The sequence below is a fragment of the Macaca fascicularis genome, chromosome 4 (genome assembly GCF_037993035.2).
Source record: "Macaca fascicularis isolate 582-1 chromosome 4, T2T-MFA8v1.1".
Lineage (NCBI taxonomy): Eukaryota > Metazoa > Chordata > Mammalia > Primates > Cercopithecidae > Macaca > Macaca fascicularis.
This window is the reverse complement of record NC_088378.1, coordinates 79,775,071-79,788,794: the sequence shown is the minus strand read 5'-3', so window position 1 is coordinate 79,788,794 and position 13,724 is coordinate 79,775,071. Positions and strand designations below refer to the sequence as shown.

Below are 13,724 nucleotides of genomic sequence, written 5' to 3'. Positions count from 1 at the left end.
CAGGCACAGAAAATCACCTTGTAGCTGATATGTTGAGAAATTACTGTGGTCTCTCTTATATAAATAGAAGACAAGTGAGCTCATCTATTTTGAGAAATAACAAGGCATTTTTTTTTCTTTTACTGACTTTTGCAAACTGCTCCTTTTTGCGTGGCAGAAGAGGGTGGTATCATGGCAAGAGAAAGATTAGGTTGCTTTGTTTAAATAACCCATGGCATCCTACGAAGGAAGAAACCCAAACCTAATACCTTCGGAAATTCTCCGTAAAACCTGGAGTTTGAGTGATGCAACATTTGGGGAGTGGCTGATTGTGGTATGACACTAATGCTCAATCATAAAACATGGGACTTCCTTCCATCAACACACTGAGAGGCCCTATATCAACTGGTGGAGTCATTTCCGAACTCAGGAAGTGCTACATCTTCCTGCTGGCTCTGGTTTCCACTAAGGACATGCATCTGCCTTAGCTGCCACCATGCCTGTTTGCAGAATAGGGTTTCCTTCAGGATAGGGTTTCCTTAAGGAGAGGTATTCCATATCGAGTAAATCAATGCATTGGCATCTAACAGCATCATTCAATCAGAGGTGAACTTTCTGCCTTCTTTATTCGGGAAGGCAGAACCCTCTCCCATCTCCATCACTCAGGAGGGCCATGACCTGGGCAAGTACTTGGATCAGAGAATGAGATAAACTTTCACCAAAGGGGCTTGGCCTGTTTAGTTAGAAGTCACCTACACTGAGTTTAATTCTGGGTTACGTACATCAATTCTTAGAAGAGCCTTATCTAATGCATCAAGAAGTCACCCTAAAACCTGTGACCACTACGAGGCCAGTGAATTTTAATCATGGCCTACCAAGGCAAGTTTTTTCCTTGGTCTGATTATAGTTCGTGAATTTATGTGAGATAGAGTTAGAATGGATTCCTTGCTGTCAGGATGCTGGTAGGTATAGTGAAAGGATTAGAGCATTAGGGGGAACAATGAAAGTTTGGTTTTCTGAATTATCTGCTGCTATAAACTGGTGGAAACTTTAGTGGTTTACTCATGGCACTTCTTGGAGTTACATTCTTTGCATCCCAAATTGTGTCAAGGAATATCCAAGCTACACCTTCATAAACCCAAGATATGATCAAAAGAACAGAACAATTTAGTTAATTAAGAAATGATTGCTGTTTCATATTCTCCCTATAAATGTATAGGGATTAAAAGAATAAAATAATCAGTAAGTATAAAATAAACTTTATATGGACAGTGAAGCATACTGTGATGGATAATTGGACTATTTGGGGATTTATTTTATTTTGTTACTACTTAGAATCTAAAGATCCTTCAGGTTTTTGGAAGAATAATGTATTGTGTGTTTTGTGCCCAATTTCCCATTAAATAAGCCAAAAGTTCTGGGCTCTACTTCAAGGAAGTTAAGGAGGAAAAGACATACAGCCTAGAGTAAGCTAATCAAATGATCTCAATCCAAAATTTGAATCTTGAAGCAACAAGGTAGATAACACAGGCAGAGTTCAGAAGTCACTCATAGTGTGTCAGCAGCATTGAGTTCAGGGCAGCCCTGAAAGCAGCAGTGCCCTAATCTATACTGTTATATGAAGCTGTGTTTCCAATTTCCTAGCCCCTCTTGTTTCCTGCCCATTGCCATTACCTAATGTACTAGCCTTCATCTTCATGCTAAATTCTGTAACTTTTTGCATAGTCTATTTGTTTTTAGGTTTGCCAGATTCAATTTCTATTGCTTACAAAATGTATCTCTGATTAATATAAGTGGAGAGGATATGGACAGAAATTGATTTCTCATCTTCAGTGAGAGGAGTAATGAGCAAAGATATAAATGGCATATGGCTAGGAAATACTAATGAAACTTCTAGGACAGAGGAAAAATAGACATGAAATAATCAGGAGACAAACAATAGGGCCCACTGAAATAGAGGCAAGAAAAAGATGGTTGAAGGTGTAACTGTTTGCTTAGGTCTGGGAAATACAAAGAAGACTCTTCAATGCTGATGTCAAAAGATATGATTAATGGCTGCTGCTTTTCTAGTAGCAAGACAGGATTAACCTCAAGGATCTTGTGGGGTGGGGACTATGATTTTAATAAATGCCTATTAGAATAAACCAAAGGCTACTATTAGTTTATTGTGTTAGAATCCTTCCATACAAGAATTTGACAAAAAAGAAAAAAATGGGGGATTTTTTTTTTTCATTCTTCCTTCTTTGGATCATTTTTGTCTTTGGACTCTCAGTGACTGATTACTCCTGATGCAACACACTTAAAATGTCTATTTATGTCAGCTGTGGCAGTCTCCCTTCCTAGCCATGGAAGAGCATATTCTTGTTTATTGGCAAAGCTGTCACCATTTAATTGGTATCAGATTCTGACTTGCACAAGTAACATTATTCACTGTTAAAAACCTGGAGGGTGCCGGATTATTGGGCAAACTTTTCTAAACCGTTGTTCAAATGTTTCTAGGAAGCTGAGCTGAACACATTACGATGGAAGATGGAAGTATAAGACTATCAAGAAATCCAAAGTGGTAACGGGCGAAGTCTATTCAGCATCCGGCAATGGATTTATCTTAGTTGGGGAAACGGGTGTTCCGAATAATGTTCTGGAAGTTATCAGGATACCTATTTTCAATATAGGACTGAATTTTTTAAAGTAATATTTAAGGTGGTCCTTGATAATTAAATAAAATGCTTAATTTATGTGGCTAAAAAAAAAAAATTCCTATTTACGATACAAATGAATTTATATGCAGCTCTTTTTCCTTTCAAGAAACCATCTATTAGATGAATGGCATATTCTTCTGGTGCTGTATTTTTAATTTAAAAAATACATAAATATGGGCTCATATAAAAAAAAAAAAGCACTACAGAGAGTAAAAAAGAAAATTCTTCATTCCCCTGCCCTTACATCACTATAGGTAACAATGCATATATCCTTCCAGATATTTTTATATATCATACATGCACATATATATTTAAAATTTATATTAATATAACACGAACTTCTCTTGTAAGTAATAACATACTAATCACTTGCTCATTTATCTTGGAGACCTTTCCCATCAGTGCTTATTAATTAAATTCTATATTGTTTACATTCAGAAAATTATTGAACTAATTAAAAATAAATGTATACACGAGAGATAAAAAAATTGGATGTGGCAGCTATTATGGCCATCCCATATTTGAAAATAAAATCAAGATTCAGAATGCAAAAACATTATATATGTGATAATTATAACAAAACATGTTTGCTTACTTTCCAGTGATGCCAAGTAAAAAAAAAAAAAAAAATCTACATAAAAACACTGGGAAAAAAGTGATGTGAAAGAAAAAAAGAATATTAACAACATTATTACTATCATTGCCACCTCAACATTCCCTGACAATAGCATGGGATAGGTAGAGCAGTCAGAGTTACAAGATGGGGCACTAGCAGCAATTCTAATCCAGTTTATAAACACCATTGTGCAATGAATCTGACAGATACAGAGGGTGATGCAATGAGAATCTACTTGCCCTAATTTATTTACACTGGCAGTCATAAAGTACCCGGTTTTTAAGCAAGTGAGCATGCACTAACATATTTATAAAATAAAATTCTCTCCCTCTCATTTGACATCAGAAAATGTATTAATCATTCCCATAAATATATTAGAATAGGGAACAATTATTATCTCAATGGGTGCAGGAAAAGCATTTAATCAATTAAGCTGTCACTCATGGTTAAAAACAAAAGCAAACAATAAAACATTATGAACTGTAAACTGAACACTTAATAATCCTGATAAAGTATTTACCAAAAACCCACAGCAAACATTGTTATCATTATAAAATGTTAGCAGTATCGCAGTAAAGAGATGAATGGGACAAGAATGCCATTACTACTTCCATTAAACATTGCACTGGATGCTCTGTTAATAAATAGAAGAAAAAACTGAATAAGTGGTTTAAAAAGAGAGAAAGAAGGAAACCATTATTCTTACTTACAAATGATATGATTAGCTATATAGGTCATCCAAAGATGTAACAAGGAAATAAAGCAAGCAATCAAAAAAATTCAGCAAAGCTTCTGGAGATGGTACCAATATATTGAAATTGATGCTCTTTTAATACAATGTGACTGAACAATTAGCAAATAGAGTTTAAAGACAGAGATCTCTAATTTTAGTAATAAAACTAGGAGGCAATATAATGAAAGATATTCAATAAATTACAAAGCACAGTGGCACATAAAGTATCTGAATAAAATAAATATACCATGTTCATAGATAAGACATGTCACTAAAATAATCTTTAAATTCAATTCTTAAGTTGAATAAAATGCCCAATTAAAATCCAATTTTTAAAAATGGATCTTCGCTGGCTCATCCTAAAATTCAAATGAAAGAGTAAAGAGCCAAGTATAGTTAAAGCAATTTTAGAGAAGAATCATCAGGAGGAGGGGCTTGCAAAATGTTTTAATACATAGAGTTGAGTGCATGGGTGTTCATTATGTTATTATTTGTCCTTTTCTGTGTCTAAAATTGTTACAATTAAACTTTTAAACTTGTAGAAGAAAGAATAGTTTCTGCTCTTATATTGGGAAGAATCTTGTAAGCAAGAAAGCAAAAAGCACAAAATTAAAATGTAAAATATTATTAAATTCAAAAAGCTGTATACTGAAGTACGTAACTTACAAGAGAGAATTAAACTAGAAAAACTAAATATTATCTACAAAATAATTTTCAAAAGCAAGCAATTAAAAAAAATGAGACAAAATTAAGAACAGGCTTTAAAAAAAGGGCAAATGCAAATTAAAAGAGCAATCAGATGCTCTTGCCAGCAAAAACTTAAAAGTCTAACAATAGCAGGACAACGATGTGTCAGTCTAGTTAATGGGAAACGGACTTGTATATAGACGAATCTCAAAACCTCTCAAAATCTAAATGGGTAGTGAAAAAAGGGGAAAAATGAAGAATGATTCACATATAAAATATAAAACCAGGAAAAAAGTATTTTTAGGGAATCGTACATATGTAACCGAATTTTCAGAAAGGCAACGGAATAAGCAATATAAAAATCATCCTAACGGTGAACGGAAGGAAGGAGATGCTTTCAGAGAGGCCTTTCTAGAAGGCTTCAAAAATACTGGCATTTTTTTTTCTTAAGCTCTGTAGTGGGTACCTGGGCATTTTTCATTCTTCTTCTTTAAGATATGCACATGAGATATACTTGTATGTATATTTCCCAATTAAAACTGGCGTAAAAAGTATTTTTAAGGAGAGCCTTTATGAAACTGTTCACACCAGCAAGTTCTAGCTTGAATAAGGATTTCCTGTTACTATGCAAGCAAATAAAAGATAGCATTTTCTTGTTTTCTGAAGCGAATGTAAGATGGAAACCTTCAGTTGTAATCCTGTTTCAAAAGTTCCTGTTCTTTACATCTGACTTATCGTCAATTATTTCTAGTATTTCAGTACAGATGTGACTTTATAGAATACATTCGCAAATTAAAAACGCCATCTGCATCTGCCTACCTTGGGCTTCCAAGTAAAGTTCTGTTTTTTAAAAAATCAAAACAGTTCCTCAACTTAGACAGTTCGAAAACCAGTATACTCGGGGTACAAGCAACTTGTGAATGTTTCACATAAAAACAAACAAAAATGTGTCCTCTGTAATACAGTTAGAGCCTCCCAGCTGAGCCTCAGAAGACCGTTTCTAAGGGCAGTGAGTTCTACTTGCAGAAATAGGACGGGAGTGCAGTCTGACTCCAATCTACACGTCTTTCCCCTCTTACAGAAAGCCCCGAAACGCAGTCCTCTCTTTCTTCCGCGCCGCTCCCGCCCTAGGCCTCTTAGACCCGCGACTGGAGGCTCCGGGAGACCCCCCGAGCCCCGCCCGCTCCGTGACCCCGCCCCTGCCCGTCCCGCCCCTGAAAGCTCCCGGAACGCTCTGCGCGCGCCTTCGGGGAGGAAGGGCTGCCTGGGCCCGCGGCGCGGCGGCAGTCTGCTCTCTGTTCAGGGGTCTCAACCTCTCCTCTGGCCGAGACCCCGCAGGAAGCGGATTACCCGACGCTGGTGAGTAGCTGCAGGATTCGGACCCCATAGAGGCGGCGGCGGTGGCGGCAGGGGGCACGAGGTCCACCGCGGGCGCCTGCGCGCTCGCCCGCCAACCAATCTGGTGGCGGCTTTCCTCCTGGCGTCCTTTGACCCGGCGCCCCTCTGGCAGGTAGCTGGTGGCGCCGAGCCGCGAGTCTGTACCCCCAGACCCCCCATTAACCTGAGCTGTCACTCTTACGCCTGTATTAGTCTGCGTTAGTTCTACTGCCTTATACACTGCTTTATCCCCACCCCACCGGCCTCGTCGCCGCCTCCTCTTTGAAACGGAACCTCCTGTCGCCTCGGTTTTTCCTCGTCTCCCAGACAAGTTGGAGATTTCGGGACGGATGAAAGCCTTTTTCAGCACCTTCTCCTTGTTCCCCAAGACTGCCTCTGAGCCTTGAGCCGACCGGGAGAGTGGAAGGACCGAGGCCTGCTGGGCTCAGGGTGCAGCGGAAAGGTTGCTGTCGCCTGTCTCAGCGCCTCTGGGCATCGGGAGGAGACCGCCGGATGGCGAGGCCGCTGGAGATGGTTTTTCAATTCACCTGTTAACGTGTTTGGCACTGTCATCTTAGACTCTTACCCTTTGCTAAGGCTGGGGATGCAACAATGCTGGATTAGTGTTTTTGGTGTTCCTTTTTCCAAAGAAGCAACTTGAAGTACAGGCAGTTGTAACTGGTTTTGTTGTTGCAAGACCCTACGGATAAGTGTTAAACATGAAAATGTGGAAGTGCTATAAAACAACAAGGGGGGATAATGTTGATTATGAACTTGAAAATAAGAAAAATGGGACTGAAATAGGCTCTTCACGTTGAAGTATTGGGGCAGTAGTTTGAAAAAATATATAAAGTAAAACCTAGATGTTGGAGATACTGTGTCACGTTGTTTGCAAATCACTTTCATGACAATACATCTATTTCAGGTGTATCACACCTGAAAAAAGCAGGAGTGCTGTGAATTTGTGGATTTCCAGGCTCAATGCAAAAAAACACCCCCAAAACAAAAAATCACAACAATGAAAACACCATTTCCAGAACTGTTGCTGTTATTTGTGTGATGAATAGTGAATGTATGATCAGAAAATAGAATAAAGTGTCTTTAGTTTTAAGTTTGGGCTACAGTTTATGGAGTAGGTAACAGTTAATCATTGTTTATTAAGTACATAATCCTTAATTGAAAACATAACCATATAGCAGCAGCTTTCATCTTATGTCACAAAAATAACTGTGGTGTATCCTCTAAATTTGATTTGTCTAATACCTTGAAGGAAGGCAGAATAGCATAGACAAGAACTTGAGTTCTTGAGCCGGACTTGATCTGCTCCTTGCTAGGTGATTAGCCTTAGATTGGTTGCTTGGCCATTTGCTGACCCAGAGATTTTTGAAAAAGTTACCAACTGCTCAGTTTCATCATCTGTAAAATGAAGTTAAAAGAAATTCTACTTCATAGGTTGTTGTGCAGGTTAGAAAGGAAGGATGAATCTAAACCTAACTGAATTTCTGTTAACCAGAGGGTACAAGTGTTTACAATAAAACTGACCTGGGCAAGAATTGATTTTGAAACTGATTTTGAAAGTTGCAGATGTGTCTTCTACTACTGAGTTATATTTATCTCCGGTGGCTTCATACAAAATAAAATTAGAAGAAAACAATATATATTTTTAAAAAAGCACCAAAAATCTGTGTGATTTAATTTAGTTAATAATAATTAAAAGGGGCAGTCTTTTTGGATTTTCTGAGTTGCATGATAAAAGCAAATAATTTTTGAAGTAGTAATTCATACCACCCTGCTTCTGAATCTCTTGGGGTCTCTTAGCTAGCTGGATATGTCCAATAATTTTTTATTAGACATCACTAAGCTTTAAGTCAGCATTTCAAAGAATTAAAAGCACAAAACTCAAAAAATAGAAGCGATAGGTTCAAAAGAACCTATTGTGTGTGAGTAATGTAAACAGCCTTTTGATGAGAAAACAGATTTTCAGTAGCCAATACTTTGAGTAGGTCGCTGCTTTGGAAACATATCTGTAATTAACTTGTAATTTTTTTTCTATGGTGACTTACAAAACTTTTCTTTTATTGAAGCTAAATTAGTTCCTCCATCCCTTTCGTGCAAGATCAGACATTTTAGGCATCTCAAGGGTCATTGTGGTTTTGCAGTGTTTAAGATGATTTTTTTCATTAAATTGGATTTTTAAAATTATTGGATCTTTATGATTCTTTATAATATGTTCAGTATACACTGTAAACTTATCAAGTGTGTATACGGTCAGTAGTCTATATATACACAGTCTATATATACCTATATATACACACACATATATACATATATACACACACATATATATACTGCCAAAATACCAATGAAACACTAAAGAGCCAGAAATTAACTTTATTTAAGCTGAACACTTAACACTATGTGAAAGATATGTTATACTCTACTAGAATGTGAAGATAAAGACTCTATTTCTGAAACTTAAGGAGCAATCTAGTAGGGAATATAAATATAAATGCACAGCATGATATGAAATGACATAAGAAATGACAATTTAAAAAGTAAATACTGTTAACAATGAAATATATGAGGAGTAAGTACTTTCCACTGTGGAATCAGGAGAGGTATCAAGAAGAGGCAGCATTTCAACGTTGACTTGAAGGTGACTGGTATTTCAATAGTTGGTCATATAGAGAATAGGCACTTAGAATAAAATGTGTTCTATTTTAATTGCTTCCCAGACACCCATCTTTAATCATCATCATAAACAATTGCTCATATTTATTTAGTCTTATACTAAGCCACATGATTCTGAGAGTTTTACAATATTAACTAATTTCATCCTCACAAAAATCCCATGAGTGAAGTAATAGCTCATTTTATAGGTGAGGAAAGGAACTCAGAAAGATCAGGTCAGTTTTGTAGGTCAGATAACTAAAAAATGGCATAGCTGGAATTTGAACTCAGGCATTTGAACTACAGAGCTCATATTTTAAATATCAGTGCCCATCTGTGTTTATTTAGGCTGAGATGACTTAATTGAGATATGGAGGTTGAACCAGAGCCAATAGATACCTTTTAAAATTGAGCTTGTGTGTCATCTATAATGATGTGATACACACATTTTAATTGAATGAATGAAGTAATGTAAAATGAGAAGACAGAGGGATCAGCTTAAGAAATTACATTTATAGGGGAGAGAGGGAGAGAGAAAAAAAACAGCTTCCAAAAATGGACATTTTGTGCTTTGTATTCATGTGTAGATCTAGAAAATGAACCTAAGAAATTTTTTTAAATTTCCTTTTTTCCCTATATTTCTTCACTTTTCATTTATTTATAAATTCATTAGTGTTTACTCTTTGATAAAACATTACTGTTTCAAATTGTCTTGCATGATTCACAGAACAGTTTTATCAGTAGGCAAAACAGATACCCTCTTTTTTAAGAAAAGGCTAAATGACTTGCCCAGGATCACACAACTAAGCGTGACTGATTTGAATTTACATCTTCAGATTTATTATGTATCTTGATCTTTCATGCATCTCACCATTTAGCTGAAGTCAGCACTTCAAAAATCAATGCCTTACTAATTTCTAAATCTGTTAGTTATTTCTCCTGTCTCTGTAACTCTTCCAACATTCATTACCATTGTTTTTTTCCTTATAGAATACCTATCCAGACCTTTTCCTTAGGAAGTATTATGTTCTACTTTTAGAAAATAGTAAGAAAATCACTGTTTTATCACCCAGACATAACTATTTTACATGTTTATTTCCTTCTGTGTGTATCTTTAATACAGTTGATATTATGTATCATAATAGTTGATATGATATTACATCCAAAATATTATTTTTGCTTCATGTCTCATCAAAATTCTCCCTTTAAGCAAAGGGGGAAATATTTGTTGTGATGTCAATAATTTGAAAATTTCAGGGCCGGGTGCGGTGGGTCAAGCCTGTAATCCCAGCACTTTGGGAGGCCGAGGCGGGCGGATCACAAGGTCAGGAGATCGAGACCACAGTGAAACCCCGTCTCTACTAAAAATACAAAAAATTAGCCGGGCGCGGTGGCGGGCGCCTGTAGTCCCAGCTACTCAGGAGGCTGAGGCAGGAGAATGGCGGGAACCCGGGAGGCGGAGCTTGCAGTGAGCCGAGATCGCGCCACTGCACTCCAGCCTGGGCAACAGCGTGAGACTCCGTCTCAAAAAAAAAAAAAAAAAAAAAAAAAAAAAGAAAATTTCGGACAACAAATTACAATGGCATGCCAAAATGGTTGTATCATCCTTTTATACCTATTAGTGCAACAGGACTGCCACAACTCACATGTAGAAGTTTCACTTCCTAGAGTCATGTAGTTGAGGGTTTGAAAGACCTTATGACTTAGCCCTTTCCAGAAATAAGCAGGTATGTTAACAGCTCACATGCTTCAGTTTACTGCTGGGATAAATAGCACAAACAATCTCTGTATACTTTTCCTGCATATTCACCAAATGGTAATATTTTACCACATTTGCTTACCATTGTACACACTCTCTCTCTCACACACACACACACACACACACACACACACACGCCCTTATTATATGTTGCATTGTATGTAAGCATACATTATATATAGTGTATGTATGTGGTGTGCATATATGTATGAATATATGTGTATTTATGTGTATGTGTGTATCCTTTCTTTAATATATTGTCTGATGCTTCCCCGTGATTAGATCTGGCTTAATTTTTTTTTTTTTTTTTTTGAGATGGTGTCTCGCTCTGTTGCCCAGGCTGGAATGCAGTGGCGCGATCTCTGCTCACTGCCAGCTCTGCCTGGCCCGGCCTGGTGACTCATCCTTGTAATCCCAGCTCTTTGGGAGGCGGAGGCGGGTGGATCACGAGGTCAGAAGATTGAGACCATCCTGGCTAACACCGTGAAACCCCGTCTCTACTAAAAAAATACAAAAATAGGCCGGGCGCGGTGGCTCAAGCCTGTAATCCCAGAGATCCGGCCACTGCACTCCAGCCTGGGCTACAGAGCGAGACTCCATCTCAAAAAAAAAAAAACAAAAAACAAAAAAACAAAAAACAAAAATATTAGCCGGACGTGGTGGCTGATGCCTGTAGTTCTAGCTACTCAGGAGGCTGAGGCAAGATCTGGATTAATTTTTAACAGGAATGTCACAGCAGTGATTCTGTGTTTTTCTCAGTACACTTCTCTGCAGACTAATGGTCATATTTATTTATTAAAAATTACCTGATAAAGTCAATTTTGATCATTAGTTTTAATTGGTGTTTTGGTAGGTTTTCCACTGTCATTATGTCCCCATTTGTAATTAATTAGATACCTTCTGGAGGAACGTTTTACCAGTATGTATATAGTTATTAAAAGAAAATCTCCAGACTTGTCTACCTATTCCTTTACTGAAAGTTCATTTACATAGCTTTTTATTAGAGAGGGAAGGAACTGATGTGATGGAATGCAGGGGTGTGGAAGAGTTAGGATACCAGGTAAAGTATCAGAAAAGATGTAGTAATTAATATTGTTTTCCAAGAGTTTTATGAATTTAAATAACATTTAATTACGTATATATAATCATATATATTTATATTACATGCGAATATATGATGTGTCCACATATAACACAAAATGCGTAATATGTAAATACATGTATATGTACATGCATGTGTACACATACACATACGCATGTTTATGTAGCTGCATGCCTTGATATATATGCATGGTATACGTATCGTATATATAGTATACATATATACACATATATAATGTATATATGTACACACACCATATTTGCTTAAAGTTTGAAACAGACAAAATACAATTAACTTTAGTCAGATATGCTTGTGTGGTGGGAAAACTATAAAGAAAGAAGAGGTGTAATGGAAAACACAAAAGTCAAGCAGTTGCCCTTAGGCAGGGAGAAGGGCAGGACTGATGATTCACAGGGAACACAAGAAGTGGAAAAGAGCTTTTAAGCTGGCAGATTTCTTTTTGACTGTTTATTTTATATGTCTTAAACTAGACATATGTCCTAAGCTAGACATATGTCTTTTATACTATTCTTTTATATTATTCTTTATATTATTCACTATTCACAGTTAAACAGGATTGAACTTAAGATTTTAGCTGTTAAAGAAATACACTTGGTTACTTTAGTGTTTCTTAAATACACATAGAATAGAAGCAGCAGTTTGTAGGAAGTTTCACTTGTCTGTCTTTTCTATTGGAGTTAGTCTATTCTAACTTAATTCTCTAGAATAACAGCACCATGATGTATCATAGAACTCATATTTTATAAAGCAATCAGTGTCAGCATTGTGCCAAATACCTTTCTAATAAGAAATTTGTATATAAAAAGACTTGAATACTTCATTCGTATGACGTATATGTACCTATATACATATACTCATACATATATACACACACACAGCAATAGTGTCTTTTCTTAATTAGCCAAGAAGCACTGCATTAATATATGTCCATAAACATACTTACTAAAACAAAAACACATATAGTACCATTTCAGAAGTTATAAATTACTTTTTATAACCTCTGTTCAGTAAGATTTGCAGTCATAAATTAATTTTGTTTTTGGAGACGTTTTCTTGCTCTGTCACACAGGCTGGAGTGCGGTGGCACAATCATGGTTCACTGCAGCCTTGACTTCCTGGGCTCAAGCAATCTACCCCTCTCAGGCTCATGAGTAGCTGGGGAACTACAGGCACACATCGCCATGCCTAGCCAATTTTTAAAAAAACTCTGTAGGGATCAAGTCTCCCTGTGGTTGTCCAGGCTGGTCTTGAACTCCTGAACTCAAGTGATTCTCCTGCCTCAGCCTCCGAAAGTGCTGGGATTACAGTCATGAGCCACCATGCCCAGCCTACTGAATTTTTTTTTAAAAATTGGGAATATCTTACTTGTGATTATTCTTTTTTTCTCTACTGTCATTTAAAAATTTTTCTCCGATTCTATTTCACTTCAAAATGTTATTCCAAATTTGTAATTTTTCCCTTTTATGAAATTATTCTTAGTTAAAAAATTTTTGGAAAATCTGTTTAATGACTGGGATTTTTATATACTCGTATTTCCTTTTTATTAACTGTGATTTGTAAATATTACACTTAGATTTAGAAAATTTTAGTTCAGGCGATGGGTGTGGTGACGCATACCTGTAATCCCAGTAATGTGGGAGGCTCAGACAGGAGGATTGCTTGAGCCCAAGAGTTCAAGACCAGCCTGGTCAACATAGACGTTGTCTCTACAATAAATAAATAAATGATTTTTAAAAATAAAATTTTAGTTCATACACATAGAATGTTCCCTTCCTACATTCAGTATACATATAATCTGTTCAAGTAATGAAAAACATATTTTAATTTCATAAATAAAAATTCCTAAAGCTTCGTCTGACTCAATGTAATTGGCATGTACATGGTGATATATCCAAATGAATATTGCCATTTATTCTAGCCATAGACCCTTACTGTAGACATTTATACATGATGGTATAATTAATATCTTACTTCACTTTCTTAATTTCACCAATATATGATGAAATCAGTATTAATCAACGTAATGAAATTTATGGATTTTAGTTTTCATGTTGAATACATTGGAAAATAATGTTGATAAC

At 36.5% G+C, this 13,724-nt stretch overlaps 1 protein-coding gene and 1 non-coding gene across 3 annotated transcripts in view; both read left to right on the top strand.

The window, feature by feature from the left end:
- The first annotated feature begins 2,285 nt into the window (after nucleotides 1–2,285).
- On the top strand, nucleotides 2,286–2,405 carry LOC123573228 (small nucleolar RNA SNORA24). The gene has a single exon (XR_006697957.1). It is a non-coding gene; the product is annotated as a small nucleolar RNA SNORA24 (small nucleolar RNA).
- Nucleotides 2,406–5,940: 3,535 nt separating this feature from the next.
- The window catches only part of MANEA (mannosidase endo-alpha), a 31,398-nt gene continuing 23,614 nt past the window's right edge, over nucleotides 5,941–13,724 (top strand). For both annotated transcript variants that reach the window (XM_045391253.3, XM_005552328.5), the window contains exon 1: nucleotides 5,941–6,073. The gene's annotated coding sequence lies outside the window, so the exon portion shown is untranslated. The remainder of the gene's footprint in view (nucleotides 6,074–13,724) is intronic.